Consider the following 14,811-nt stretch of genomic DNA (forward strand, 5'->3'; position numbering starts at 1 on the left):
TAGGTCAAGACAGATTCTCAAGTTTTTAGGGTTGCTGATTAAAAATTTACCGCATTTGTTTAGAATTCGTTATGCGCGAGGTATCGGGGTCGCTAATTACATATCTGAAATCGGATTAGAAAAATTCAAAATAGCGAATCCAATATGGCGGACAAAAAAATTCAAAATCGATTGGATTCGCTTAAAACTTTACAATTGGGGTTTAAAAAATTAAAATGGCGGATCTATATTCGGTCTACCATTTATCATGGAAAAGTTTATATCGAACGTACTTGGCGAATGAGCAACATTTTCATATCGTCTGGGTAACTTATACGCCAAGATGCTCCTTTTTCAATCGGTTTTCGTGAAAAGGTACAGTTATTAGTTTCAAATTTAACATTGACTTTTGTCCACCTAGCTTCATCTAGTCCCACACTGTGCGTCTCTGCACATCATAACTTGAGTAAAACTTGAGCTATCCTAATGTAACCTCTTACGTGTATTTTTTCTGAACTAAGGACGAGTGGTATTGAAATCGGACAATAATCACGCCTACCACCCATGTTGCGGTAGTTTGCATCTTATTTACTCAAAATTGATATTTACAATGATCCGTTTGCCACTTCTTCCTACACTTTCTACCAAACTTGGCATAGATGTAAGCCGTAGAGCTTCATATGTAGCAAATAGTTGAACATTTTTGAAATCGTATGCCCACATCCGAAAGAACGGTAATTCGGAGAAATACGAAATCAGCGAAAATCAGTAACTACTGTAAGTAGTATTTGCATATGATGCTACTTTTCTGTTGCGTTCTCATGCATATATGATACATACGATGCAAAAAAGTAGCATTTACATATGCAAATATATTTATATCGCGTAAGAGCGTTGTAAGCGCTTTATCGATTTCTACCCAACACAGTTAAATTATTTAATTAAGTCTAACTGAGCATACAATCAAAAATGCTTGAAATAAGGTTAAAACCACCCCCGTTGGTCTTGTAACGCTATTGACTTGTTTTTACTTCTGATGACTCCAATAAAGCACACCAATAATTTCTTTTCCATGCCAACTGATGCCAATAGTAAATGTCTTCATCTGGTAATTCCATCGCCCTCCCTTTCCTTTGTTATCACCGCCGGATACGCGCAGACTGTTTGCTGGCTGATAGCAGATGCTTTATCTTGCGCACGTTTCTTGGAAGAGGAAGAGAAATGATGCAGTTGTTGAGGCTATTATTTTTTTTTTATTTGATTAAGAGTCTCGCAATTTTAATTTTTTCCATGTCATTTTACACAGCTGTTAATTTCGCGGGGAACTCAAATTCAGACACCGAGACGTGTAGAAGGCTGCCTATACGTGCAATCGAAGGTGGCTTTGGAATCGTTGGCCGTTGTGGTGTACTGGTTAGATGCGCGCAATACCATTTCGCAGGACCTGGGTTCGAGCTCAGTTTCCAACCACTATATAAAAACTTTTTTCTTATAGAGGGTTCCCCTCGGTAAGCGATGGCAAACCTATGAGTTTGTTTCTGTCATGAAAAACAGCGTTGGCCGTTGTGATGTACTGGTTAGAAGTGCGCAATACCATTTCGCAGGACCTGGGTTCGAGCCCAGCTTCCAACCACTATAAAAAACTTTAAACTAAAAACTAATAGAGGGTTCCCCTCGGCAAGCGATGGAAAACCTATGAGTTTATTTCTGTCATGAAAAACAACTTCTCATAAAAATGTAATCGCCGTTCGAAGTCGAGGTAAAACTGTGAGTCTCCCCACTTTGTGTATCCACATCAAGGCGCAAATTTTCCCTCCTGCTAAATCTCTATCCATTAAGCAAAATGTAACGGTGGGCGACCAAAATATTATCAGTTCCAGTCCATTAATTGGCTTGAATGGATTCACGAAATCGGATATCGACCTCCGAAAATCTGTAAAATAATAAAATATGTGTGCAGACTTAGCACACATAGCCTCGCGAGGCTACTGGCCTAAACTATGGAATTTTTCCAAAGAATATTACCTCTTCATATAACATTAGGCTTCATAGTCTTTCGTATTGTATATTTCTAGGCGCACCTATTATCTGAGATTTTTGCGGGAAAATCAGCTTATTATGAAAATTTCGCCCTAAAGAGTATGATTACTATAAAAATCCAGTAATAGATTTTAGAAGTCTACTGAGACCATAGTTAAAAAAAGGTAAAATAAAAAGCCAAATCTCTTCGGCAAATACGCCGCAACAAAGCTTATAAATGCTCTGATTAAACGCTGCTATTAAATGTTGAACAATGGAGGATTCAAGCTACTTTCTAACCTACTCTGATTTGCGAATCGAAAGCCAAAGTCAGTAAAGCGATTACTTATTTACTTTGTACCAAATTTCTGGCAAAAGATTTATGGTTTCTTTTAAAGGAATACATCTTGCTTGCAACCTTATAAGGTTTATATTTTATGGCGCACGTAGATATCAACAAGTGCACTGATTATCTCAATATTTTGCGAGTGCTTTTTGTAGCAATATTATCACTCCGCCATTGGTATCACTTATTTTATAGCTTTACCTTTAGCTCTGTTCTTTGCTTTGACAGACTGACAAGTGAAAATTTACATAAAATCAATTTACAAGACCCACGCCATTCAGCTTGCCACAGAAAAGTAACTTTAAAATCATTGCTTCTCAGGAGATATTCCTCAATATTTTCACTTTTATTTAATTCGTAAAGTCTGTTGTTGATTTGATGAGCAGACACGCATCAACTTTCAGATACTTTACAGTAAAACAAAGAATTGCAAAGCGGGGTGAAGAGAGCGGAAATGGCGTTCAAGGTTTTTGGTTGTGCTTTTATTTTCTTGCTTCTATGTATTCTCCCAGTGGGAAAATGTAATGCAAAGTAATCGAAATAGTAATCAGTAAAACAGCCGTTTTCACATTCTAAAATGCATTATTTTTCCCACGGCTATGCCCTAGGAAAAGTGTGGCATTCAATTCAACTTTAGAATGTTGATTGTATAGTAAACAGTAACAGAATCTAGAACTCATAAGAAATACTTTACATTATTTATCACCCGGGAACGGATTTTATGGAAATCTCGCTTTTTCTGCTTAAGAGAGAGAGAGTGTACTCTCCTTCCTTGATTCCATATATACACTTTTGATGTTGCCTTTTTGCCTTATTTAAGATATTAGCCCTTTTTGTATTTTCTATCTTTAATTGTAAAGGGCAAGTAAAATCCCTTATTCCTAATAATATGAAAGTTTTTAACGTTCAATGTTTTAGATTAGAAAATCGAATGAAAATGCTGCCAGAAAACTTCAAAATTCATCTTGTGATTCAATGTTACTACAACTATGGAGATTAAAGTTTTGTGAGTTAAAAATTCGAAAGAAGAAAATTGTTTAAGTTTCAAAGTACAAATTTTCCATATCATTAAACTAATTCATAGTTTTGCTCGTTTTACTTGTAAAATAAACATCATAAAATACTTGTATTTTTTGATTACTTTTTGGGTTTTTTTTTTATTTTAGTGCTTTCTTTTGCCTTTTTTGCGATTTCTAGTGTCTTTTCCTACCTACTTCACTATTTTATATTGCCTTTTCTAGCCTATTTATTTGTTTTATTTTTCCTTTTTTATAGGTTTTTAGGTTCTAAAAATCCGTTCCCTGTTTATCACGCATGTAATGTATTACTACTTTTCCCACTGGGCTAGGGATGTAAAAAACCATCGATGTATCGAGCAACATTGTTGGTCAAGGCTTCAAACATCGGTGTTCGTCGACGTTTTTACGAATCCGATGTTAAATCAAAACATCGAAGATGTTTCTTGACTAATTGTTCACCATTTCATTTTGTGCGCGCTTTAAAATTTTGTGCCAGCGTTTAATAGCGATTAATAAGTACTTTCGTGGAATCATGCCCAAGTATGTTTCTTTAATAAATTCCCGTATTACATTTAATAAATGTTCATATATGTTTTCGTATATAAGTAAAAAATACTTTATTTGGTTTATAAGCATATAGTGTAGTGCTACATGTTTACGCCAGAAATTCTAATTCCTGTTAATATTTTAGAATAATAAACGAACGAAGCTTGTGCTGGAGGTATTTTGATAAACTGGTAGCGGGCTCAGTGAAACTTTATTTAACTTTCATTACCAATATTTGTGAAAAGAAAAATGTAAACATATCGTCACCTGAAATGCGAAAAGACGTAACTGAAATGTAAAAAGTCATGACTAATTGTTTTTAATATTTTTTTTCATTTAAAGATGTGGGAGTTGTTATTCGATGAAATCCATCATATCAATCAAAACCTGAATTTTGAATTTTGTATTAGTTACGATCTTTTGTTTGGAGACAAAAGGTTGCGGCGTTGTGTCATCCTTAGTGCAATTTTTTTTTCGTTACGTTTAAAAGGCATTAAGCACCATCTATATATTAATACGCTAACATACATTTTGTCACTGCTTGCTTAGCGGTTGCACTGAAGCCAAATTCATAATTGGAAATGCATTTTTCTGTACAAGAGGAGAGTTTTATGGTTTCAAAGTTAATTGAAAATTACGGCCAAAATCGTCTTTTTTGTGTATATTTGTTGTTGCAATCTGTTCAATTTGAGTGTTTTTCTCATTTTATTTTGTTTCGTGTTTGAAATTAAACTTCGTAATAAAGATAAATGTGATGATGAAGAAATAAATAATAACGAGTAGGACAAAAAAGTGAAGGAAAAATTGAAGATAAAGACGCAAATGAAATCAATTAGAAATACTAGTTCAAATTTTTCGATAAGAATCGAGATAAATTCCGTAATAAAAAATTTAGCTATGGAAAGTTTTCAAGTTATCGAAATTTGTCGAATCACCGAAGTGTATAGTTTTCGAAATTTATCGGGCTATCCATGTTTATTGAGATATTGCAACGTTAAACTTTTATTGAATTGTTGAAATTTATAGACAGAAAATTAGTTATACAAATATACAGATATTTATCGAACTAAAAAATTTATGTGATTCTCGAAATTTGTCGAATTAATGACATTGATCAAATAATGGATATTTTTTGAATAAGCATTATTTATAGAGTTCTCATTTATTGATTTGCAGAAATTCGTCGATTTATCGAGTTTTAGGAATTCTCAAAATGTCTACGTCGGGCTATCGAGGTTATATATGTAAGTTGATCGAGTTATCAGTGCTTATCGATTTTTATGGGTGTTACCAGATTGTAGGGAGTTATCGAAATTTGGCGATAGCTTTCGAAAAATATGGAACATTTAAAATTAACCGAGTTATCGAAATTTATAAAGGTATCCAAAGTTTATCGAGTTATCGTGATATATACATTTTTGAGTTATCGAAACTTATCGAGCTGAATTTTGTTGAGTTATTGGATTTTAGCGTTTTTGAAATACATTGAAATATCGATATGTATCAAATTATTGAAGTTTTTCGACAAACTGAAATGTTAATCAAAAATATAAAAAAAATTTGTCACGTTTTAAGTTCAAAGCAGGAAATTTACCGGTAAGTAAATTTATACCTCATAAGTTAAACGACGTTCTAAGTTAGAAAATCTCACCAGGAGTCTTAAAAAATAGAAAAACGGTAGAATTTCGACATTAACTGGCACTCCTAGTTTTCTTAATTTTGCTATGCACAGTTACATCTACGGTGCATACAAAAATTATCTAATGTAGTTACTTTGTAGTTAAATGTTTGTGTGCATATACATAAATTTATGATGCTTTTCTCCGCCGACGATGAGTCATGAAGATGACGACTTCAACCTGCATGTTGTTCTTTTATTTGAATGTCTCAACGTACACGCCCTGCGGGTTTTTGGGTTTATGTCTAATGTATTTCCTTTTTATAGCTTCTTAATATGTAAGACTCATTTCATAAATCTTTTTTCATTTTTCTATCCATCAATTTTTTTATTAGGCCCAAGCTTTCAATCTTCCTGTTTCTTCCTTTCCATTATTTTCATATCACACGCAATGCGTTTTAAATGGCGAAAACGGCAATGGTTACATCAATTTAGTCACCACATATCGTTACTGCTTATCAGTATATATGTAGGCACATACACATGACATCATTTGCAACTCCTGTTTTTTTTATTGGGTATGATAGCATGAAATGTCACAATCTGTTTAACTGTCAGGTTGTTAATATTGCGACGACAAGATGAAAATTGAACTACCTTCTTTTCTGTATACCATGTAATAAAATTTTGTGGAAAAAAATCTCGGTTTCAGTATAAAATTAGACAATGTGCCAAGTCGAACTCATCTCACAAAAATCACGACCTTTTGTATCTTTAGTAAAAACATAAAGCAACCAAAAGTCAAATAGGTGATGCCGTAATTTTTTACTTCCCTTAACGTTTTGCTTTCTATAATGCGATACAAATACGAGTAAGAAAAAATATCTGTTCTCTTGATGGAAAATTTCAAACTGCACATTAACATCGGTAATTAATGTCGTGCCATAAAAAACGTTTTCTATACATAAATACGTACTAAATATCGACTTTTCTGCGGTAGTTTATTGCACTCTTTCAATTACATATTTCCTTATTAGCTAAAAGTTTTCGATATAGCTTTCGCAGTTGTAAAAAAACGTTAAAAACTTTATTACAGTTTACTCTACTTTCGGTACATTCATTCACTGGCAGCGAAGTGCATTCTAATTCGCCTTTTCAAAAGTATCGATAATAAGAAGCTCGTGCGTTCATCAGTTCGAAAAGTTAAGTAATTAAAAGAGTGACTCTTAGGAAAACTTGACCTTTGCAATGCAGTCTCCAGATCAAAAATAACTTAAGTATGTATAGATAAGCTTTGAGAATGTTGGAGTAATCATCAAATCAAGCAAACTGGATACCGAAAAGTGCTCAAAATCTAAATACCAAAAGTCTTAAAGAAACTGCGCATATCAGCTTTATGTTTTGAAAACAGTCCAACCAAAATGCTTACCATACCTATCACCTGGAAGAAGGCAACTCCGGCCATGAGTAACACAGCCTTAGGCTTAGCTGCAGTCAGTGTTACCAGTAGCCACAACCATACTCAGAGTCGCAAATGGATGCTTTTTGCAAGTGAAACCTGGGTAGGTAGCCAGATAATCATTAGATGAATGTATTATATTTTGAAGAGTACTGATGGGGAAATATTGAATTATTTTGCTTTTTAAAAAGCTATTTTTGCATCAATGAATCTATTTACAGGGTCACAAGAAACTAAATATATATTTTAGTTTTATTTTACCTTCACTGCGTGCTGTTTTCATGTCAAAAAAGCATAAATAAAAATCAAAAATTTTACTTATGTATTTCGTTTTTGAAGTCAAAGAAATTCTTTATTCTGAGCGACCTTCAAATGGCATTGAAAAACTGTTATGCGCTAAAATACTGTTACATTTACATTGCATCTGTTCTCATGGTCGAGATATTTGATTTTGAGACTTAAAAACGTAATTTTCGACACTGTGGGAGTGGCAGCTTGGCCCTCATGAAAGCTTATCGTCTGGCAAGTCTTAGAATAAGGAAAGCTTTTACACTTAATCGTAGAGCAGGCGGCAAAATAAGCTCGACTTAATTCCACTAGAGAAGGTTTGGCAGAGGAAAGCTCGTATCATTTAAAAAATCAGAAATCAGGATCCCAGATTCCGGTAGCCCCACTTCACAGAGCGTCTATTCCGCGAACAATAGTATTGGAAGGGAGGTAAAGTTTTCTGTACTTTGTACTGTCTTCGGATTATTACCCTGAACTGGTATAGAGACGGCTCGAAAACTCCAAAGGGATTAGGAGCAGGCGTCTATAGCACCGGAGCTAGGATATATGCGCCAGTGGGAAGGTACCCGAATATATTTCAGGCAGTAGTTCACGCAATTAGTCTGCGAGATGGATAGGAGGAACTACCACAATAAGACAATTGTCATTCTCAGTGATAGCTAGGCACTTTTATATTTCGAAGAAATACTACTGCTAGTCTTCGCGTGCATATGTAAATAAGTTAACTCCTTTTAAGCCTATAGTAGCATCCATTTAGTATGACTTCCTGGCCACAAGGGCATATACGGATGTGAGACAGTGGACGCTCCAACCATGGAAGGGGTGGCCACAACCCCAATCTGGCCTAAATTACACTTTGCAATATATTTAAACTAGTGAACCCGCATGCCATTAAAACACCCAAATTTAATTTCAAAAGCCTTAAAATACTCCAAATGCTTGTCAGAGTTATAAGCGATCCGAGTGCCATATTTCATCTAAATCCGACCAGCCATTTCTTAATTCAACAAAAATAAAACTTTATCTCACATCTACAGGCCAATGTCTTTGATTTGACTTCTCATTTATTAAATTTGAAAGAACGGTGCATATTTAATGACCTTCTCGCATAATATATATACTTAGTTAGATCGATATGACTTTTCCAAAAGGTGGCAAGCATAATCAAAGCTATTTTCAAACTAAACCTTTCACAAATCTCTTTCAATTAGCACTCGTATTTTAAAATTTCATAAAACTTGTGTACTGGTTAACTACATAAATCAGATTTTTCGAACTAGTGGAAATCATTTTGAAAAGTATTTAGGAATTAAAAGCGTCTTACATATCTTTTGACTTAAGTTTTTTTTTTCTATGATTCATATTTCAATTAACTGATTAATTAGGTTGAACTTGGTTTTTCAGACATGTGGCAGCACTCCTAAGTAAATGTAAGAAATAAAGCCTTTTCGATTGATACCCATCTTTTAATATTCATCCAACTTATTAAATAATTTAAATGCAACTTTATAAACACGTGGAAACCCTCTTCAAGCAGGTGGCAATACTCATCAAATATTTGCAAACTATCACATTCTTAAACCCCTTTTATCTGGCGTTCGTATGGTGATATATATTTGTATCACCTAATTTCCTTAATTCAAATTGAATTACATTTTTAGGTGGCGACCCTCCTATAGTTAAGTTAAGGAAAAAAACTTTAAAACCGTTTCGATTTATATCTATATTGTAATAATTAATTAATTCTTTTAATTAATTTGAACAATTTTTTTTAAAGGTGGCAACTCTTTCTGAAAAAATTAAGACCTTATTGCACATCTATATTCCAGGACACCTCATTTCTGAAAATCGAGCAAAAGGTGCGGATCTGATGACCTGGACAAAGAAATCCGTTGGCGTATTATAGATATACATAGATACGATCCATAAAGAGCTCAGAAATGTAAATATGAGAAAATTAAGAGAGGAATAGTCAAGAGATGCCATGTAAATAACTTATAATAACATAAACTACTGATTACACAAACGGGTAGCCGCCAAAATCTATGAAAAATTAAGATTAAATCTTCAAAAAAATAAAAATTAAAAAACACATTTTCTGTGTGAGTGGCGGAGTTCCCAAATGTCTAAAAATGTTGCCAAGAAAATTCGTCCCTATTGTATTTCCACGACTCAGCCTTTTTTATTACTTCAATGCATTTAGAATTTCAAACAGTGTATTACCATAGAAGTTCAAGCCAACTCAACCTTTACAACAGTCACAATAATACATACTAGTATACCACAACCACAGTTGCATGTTCTGGGCAGTTTACCCATAGCCTCAGCAGTAAGTTTTTGATGATATATTTCGAAAATAAGTCTTCATTTTAAAAATACTTCTACTTATAAATTCAATCCATACTCTTAGGGCCGGTTGTTCAATGTCTGATTTGCACAAATCAGAGGTAGAAGCTCCGGTTAAATACAAGGACTGATTTATCGATCACATGTTATATGCATGATGTCGAAAACGTCGATAATGATGTTTAATCGGCAAGTAGTGATAATCGGACATTAATGTTTGCTTTAAATTTTTTGCTTTACTGTTATTCGTTGTGTTGACATGCCATGTTGAGCGAATACCTTTAATAGAAAAAATTTTGCCATACATTTTTCTACTTTATTTATACACAAATACATATAAGTAGGTAGGCATTCCAAGGCGAGTCACTTAATTAAATGAAAAAACTAAGAAAATAAACGTTCTAACCCCGACAACGGCCGAACAAAAAATAAAATCACACTGAAATATGTAAGCTCAGCAGATGTTGGAAAAAGGATAACAAATCCCTCACAAAGATTGAAAATCTAAGTACCTCTAAGAAAAAATGTATGATCTCATTTAATACATGTATTTATTTATGTATGTACATAGATATGTATTTAAGAAAATGGCAAACAAGTTTTTTCTCAAACTTAGTTGAAAGTACCCTTTCGAATCCTTTTTTATTTGTTTCGCTTTGAACCTTCTGTAAGCCTTAATTAACATGTCTGCTGTCTGTAAAAAACTCGAGCATGGAGACTTGCATACATAAATTCTTAATCAAATAAAAAATTCAGCAGGCAAAATACTTTACCTGCGGCCTAAGTCAACTTAAAGTTGGAATGCGAAATCTGATAGACATTTCTGATTTTTTTTTTAAATAACGCCAGCTGCATTTACTTGGCTATTTGCATATACATATATGTATGTATTTGAAATTCTGAAAAGCACTGTGTCGTATGATTAATTAGTGCGTAACTAAGGCAGTGCGGGTAATCGGAGCAACTGAATTGAAGGCGAAAGAGCTAAACTGAAGAAGGCCAAGTACTTGCTAAAAGCTTTCACCGGAACGCATCTAAAAAGTAGATGACCTAGTGTGACCTAAAGTGTAGAAAGTTTATTCATCATCTTCCTTTACTTTTAAACAAGCGAGTAATTTGATAACCGCTGAAAAGTGAGTTTGCGTGTGCGTGTATTTAGGCTAATTTGAATATGCTAAGCTAAAATATTTCCTTTCAGTTTGTGTTTGCAGATATCCTGAAATTGCGACCACTATTCAAGATGAATGTAAACATTTTGTCTAATACAGTTTGAATAATATACTACTCGTAGATATAGAATTTCATATGCACGTAAATTTTGAAGCCGCTACACAGTGGGAAATTTACTGCTTATTTTGTTCAAAAATGGCTAGTAAAAATGAAAAGTAAATTTTTTACCGAATCTATTACTTTTTTTTAAATATTGGAATGGATTAAAAAACAAATGCCAGGCCCGAATTAAAAAAAATATATACATTTTTATCAGCATAGTGAAATTCGAAAAGTTAAAAAAAAAAGAAAACATCAAGCTGTAAGTCATATTTTTATTTTATTTTATTTTTATTTTTATTTCTGTTTTGGTGAAATTTTTCGGATTTTTTTTAACAGAAGAAATATTTTTCGACTTTCACTCTATGCCGATAAATATAATTTTTCTTATTCGAGGCTATAAAACCTTTCTTAAAATAATTTCCATGTGTTAAAAAAGAGTTCAATTCGGAAAAAAATTTACCAAATCAGTTTAAAGTTTCCCACTGTGCTCTGCATTGCCACGAGCTGGTAAATTTTGATTTAATGAGACAGACATTCTTGATTGCGCGCTTGTGCTTATGGGAGTGAAGAGTGAGTGAACAGAAGAAAGTATGTATTCGTAGACATGGAAACATAATTTACCGTTAGGCACAGCGATGGGGAATTAAATTTAATTGTACCTATTTTGAGAAAAATTGGTCAAATTGTACCTAATTTGAGGAAAAAATGTTAGTATGTACATTTTGTTAGACATTGCACATCACTTCAAATCTGTTTAACAGTACGAAAATACAACGAGAATATTCCATGCCTGATTAAGCTCTGATCAAACCGGAAGAACTTTTCGAAGCCAAAGAAAGTTTTAGACAAGGTGAATCTCACATTCGTTTGGTCCCTTCGTATGTCGCCAAAATGTTGATTCAGCTAGTGAGAGATCTACTATGTATATGATTTATGTAAATCAATCGACTTGCTCTTATCGAGTCTTTTCAGACCGTCTGCAACCGGTTTTTCACGGTCGACAAGTGAAAGAGAGTAGTAATTTATTTCAGTAATTTTAAACGCCGAAAAATTCGGGATGACTTTGTTCTGAAATGCACACATGGAAAAATCTTTTACTAACAAAACTGCTTTTATGTATACCGCATTTACACCCACGATCCAGAAAATAAAGGTCGCGCCATTTGCGTAATAATAATAATACGTGTTACGAATATAGAAAAGAATTCACATCTGTATTCATTCAGTGTGGTTGTTCACGCTTGCCTGGTTGTCAGGTTATCTGGTTAAAAATAATTTTTCTTTGGTGTATTTCATTGTTGTACAACAACGAAATGCACTACCGAAAAATTATTTTCAACCATTAACCTAATAACCAGGCAAGCGTGAACAACCACAATGTAATTTTAAAATGACTAGCTCATATTTTTGTTTAGAAATAAAATTTTGTCGAGGTTATCACGAAGCAGTCGTTTACGTCTTTCTTCTAGAATTCAGCCTAACACAGAAAAAACAGTTTCAATGGTTGCTGAACTAGCTGGTATGTGTAAAATTTGCCTTGGAAAGCTTCTAAGAAGTGCAAAATCTTTAGCTCTCCCAAAATTATAAAACATCGTCACAACTTTTGTTTTCTGTGTTTTTCTAGTAAATATATATTTCCGCATTAATGTATTCAAAAACTTTTCCTGCAGATTCATTGTTAGTACCAGGGTTATCGCTAACCTAGCTTGGCTCCTCACAAGGGTCCTACGCTCCTATGCTTGACACCTACCTCACCCGATGGCCAACGCTAGCCCAACTTGGCTATCACGCGGTGCTTTAAGCATCGCTCCCCAGCCACTCCTAGAGTAATTTTTTGCATGTACATTTTTATAAGCAGAATCATGATACAAAAAAAAAGGTAAGTAGTTTCAATAAACCACTTTTGACAGATAATAATATAATTTTTTGAAGTTTCATAAATTGTGAGTATTCTCAACGGCCTTGCCACTTTGATAATATTAAATCAATAAATTGAAGTTTATACCAATTTAATACTATTTCAAATCAAAAATCATTATCAGTACCTCGTAATTCTTTTACTTATGTGGTTCGCACCTTTTTTTATTAAAAACATATAAAGTGTGTAATGTTAAAGGAGAGTTCAGCGGAATTGTTCTTTTTATTAATGAATATCACGAGAGCATTATATTGTTTTTTTTTTTAATTTTCTTATTTTGAATACAATCTTGCGATATAAAAATGTAATACGAAAGAATGTTCTTTCCAAATAAAACCTTTTTATAATCGCCAATTCCATGTGAATAAATTGTTCCCATAATTTAACATGCGCAACAAAAACAAATTGGGAAAAATTGTTTTTGTTTTGCTTTATAATTTTTTGGAATATTTGTTCACATGAAATTCGTGAGAGGGCTGAATATTTTGATCCAAATTTACTTTTAAATTTCTCTTCAGATTTTGCAAAAAATTAGTCGTGTGTAGTCATTTATTTCAACAAATTTCGAATTTAAAATTTCCAATGTATGCCAAAAAACTTGGATATCGGCCTGTGCAGACCGTCCTCCGCTAAGCAATTACCATAAGTAAAATTTTGATCACTTTCTTCATGCGTTCTGAAACCTAGTTTCGTCAACCCCATTTTTGAAATTATGCATTAATTTTCAGGTTCATCATATTCCACACTTTTGAGTGGACTTATGAAATTTTTTTTTCTTAACAAAAAAAAAATACTTACTGCTCGTGATCAGGTAGCATGAATTTAATGAAACGTTGTAATTTTATTAAAAGTCAAATGGTTAACAACAACAACGAAAGTCATTAAATGGAACTACCTTCTTTTTTGTATCATGAGCAGATTTGATAATATATTTAACGTGAGAAATAACTAAAAAAACTAAATTTACTACACACGATTGATATTGGCGATGGAGGGAGCGAAACCTATTAGCTTGCTAAGGCCATGGTAGAAAAAAAGAAGGTACTGTCACTTAATGACATTAGCAGCCATCTTAGCCATTTGACTTTTACTAAGATTATGAAATTATCGTCAAAATCAAGCTACCAGATTAAAAATTATAATAAAATTTTTTTCTGAATTAATCGACTGATTCTGATTTGATCGACAAAGGAAAAAAGAAAATGATTTAAAAAAAATTATAAAAAGAAAAATGGGTTGCGCAGAAGCTGCAAAAATACCAGATACCATTGCAAGAAGGACGGTATAAACTTTTTTAATTTCCAGCGCTTCATTTTGAAAGGCAAAAATGGCCTGTGTTCTCAACATTTTGCTACCACGGATATTAGCATTAGCCAGCACAAGACCATACTCGCAGTGCCGCGAAATGAAAGGTAATGAAAAACTGTATTGGCCAAAACATACAAAAGTAATGAATTTTTCTTGCGTTAAAAGTTAAAAGAGAACAAAACTAAATATGAAAATAAGACGATGGAAAAATTGCATCTTGATGGGTTTATTCAATTTATTACTGTAGGATGCCGTAATTTAACAAAACACGTCCGCTGCGTTCAACAAATCTTTTTATTCTAATTCTAATATAAATTTTCACAATTCAGAAAAACTTATTCGTTCATTTCTATTTTCAACGAGTCACGTACGCATGCTCCCCTTTTACACACATTCAACAACGAGTCACACAAGTTTACGCCCCCTTAAACATAAGTACATACATATACACACACACATTTATCAGAATGAAACATACAAATTTACATAAAAAGTATTTTACAATATAAATACATATAAACCAGAACAAGACAACATCAAAGTATAAACAATATTTCATCAGACAAGAAACACAAATACATACATATAGGGGAAATGTGAATGAGAGTGTAATAACGAACTTTTATGTTGATCATTTGAAACACAGATCACTACACAACATCATGCACAAGTACAAAATAACACAGTACACTA

At 33.2% G+C, this 14,811-nt stretch overlaps 1 protein-coding gene and 1 long non-coding RNA gene across 3 annotated transcripts in view; both read right to left on the reverse strand.

Moving 5' to 3' along the window:
* jdp (DnaJ domain-containing protein) overlaps window positions 1–14,811 on the reverse strand; it is a 79,236-nt gene that overhangs the window by 37,297 nt on the left and 27,128 nt on the right. The window lies entirely within an intron of this gene.
* LOC108361455 (uncharacterized) lies at window positions 551–12,842 on the reverse strand. The gene is made up of 3 exons (XR_001847307.1): window positions 12,762–12,842; window positions 4,324–4,326; window positions 551–562 (listed from the first exon to the last, which is right to left on the reverse strand). It is a non-coding gene; the product is annotated as an uncharacterized LOC108361455 (long non-coding RNA).

The sequence above is a fragment of the Rhagoletis zephyria genome, unplaced genomic scaffold (assembly GCF_001687245.7).
Source record: "Rhagoletis zephyria isolate East Lansing unplaced genomic scaffold, Rhagoletis_zephyria_1.1 Rzeph_scaffold_00765, whole genome shotgun sequence".
NCBI lineage: Eukaryota > Metazoa > Arthropoda > Insecta > Diptera > Tephritidae > Rhagoletis > Rhagoletis zephyria.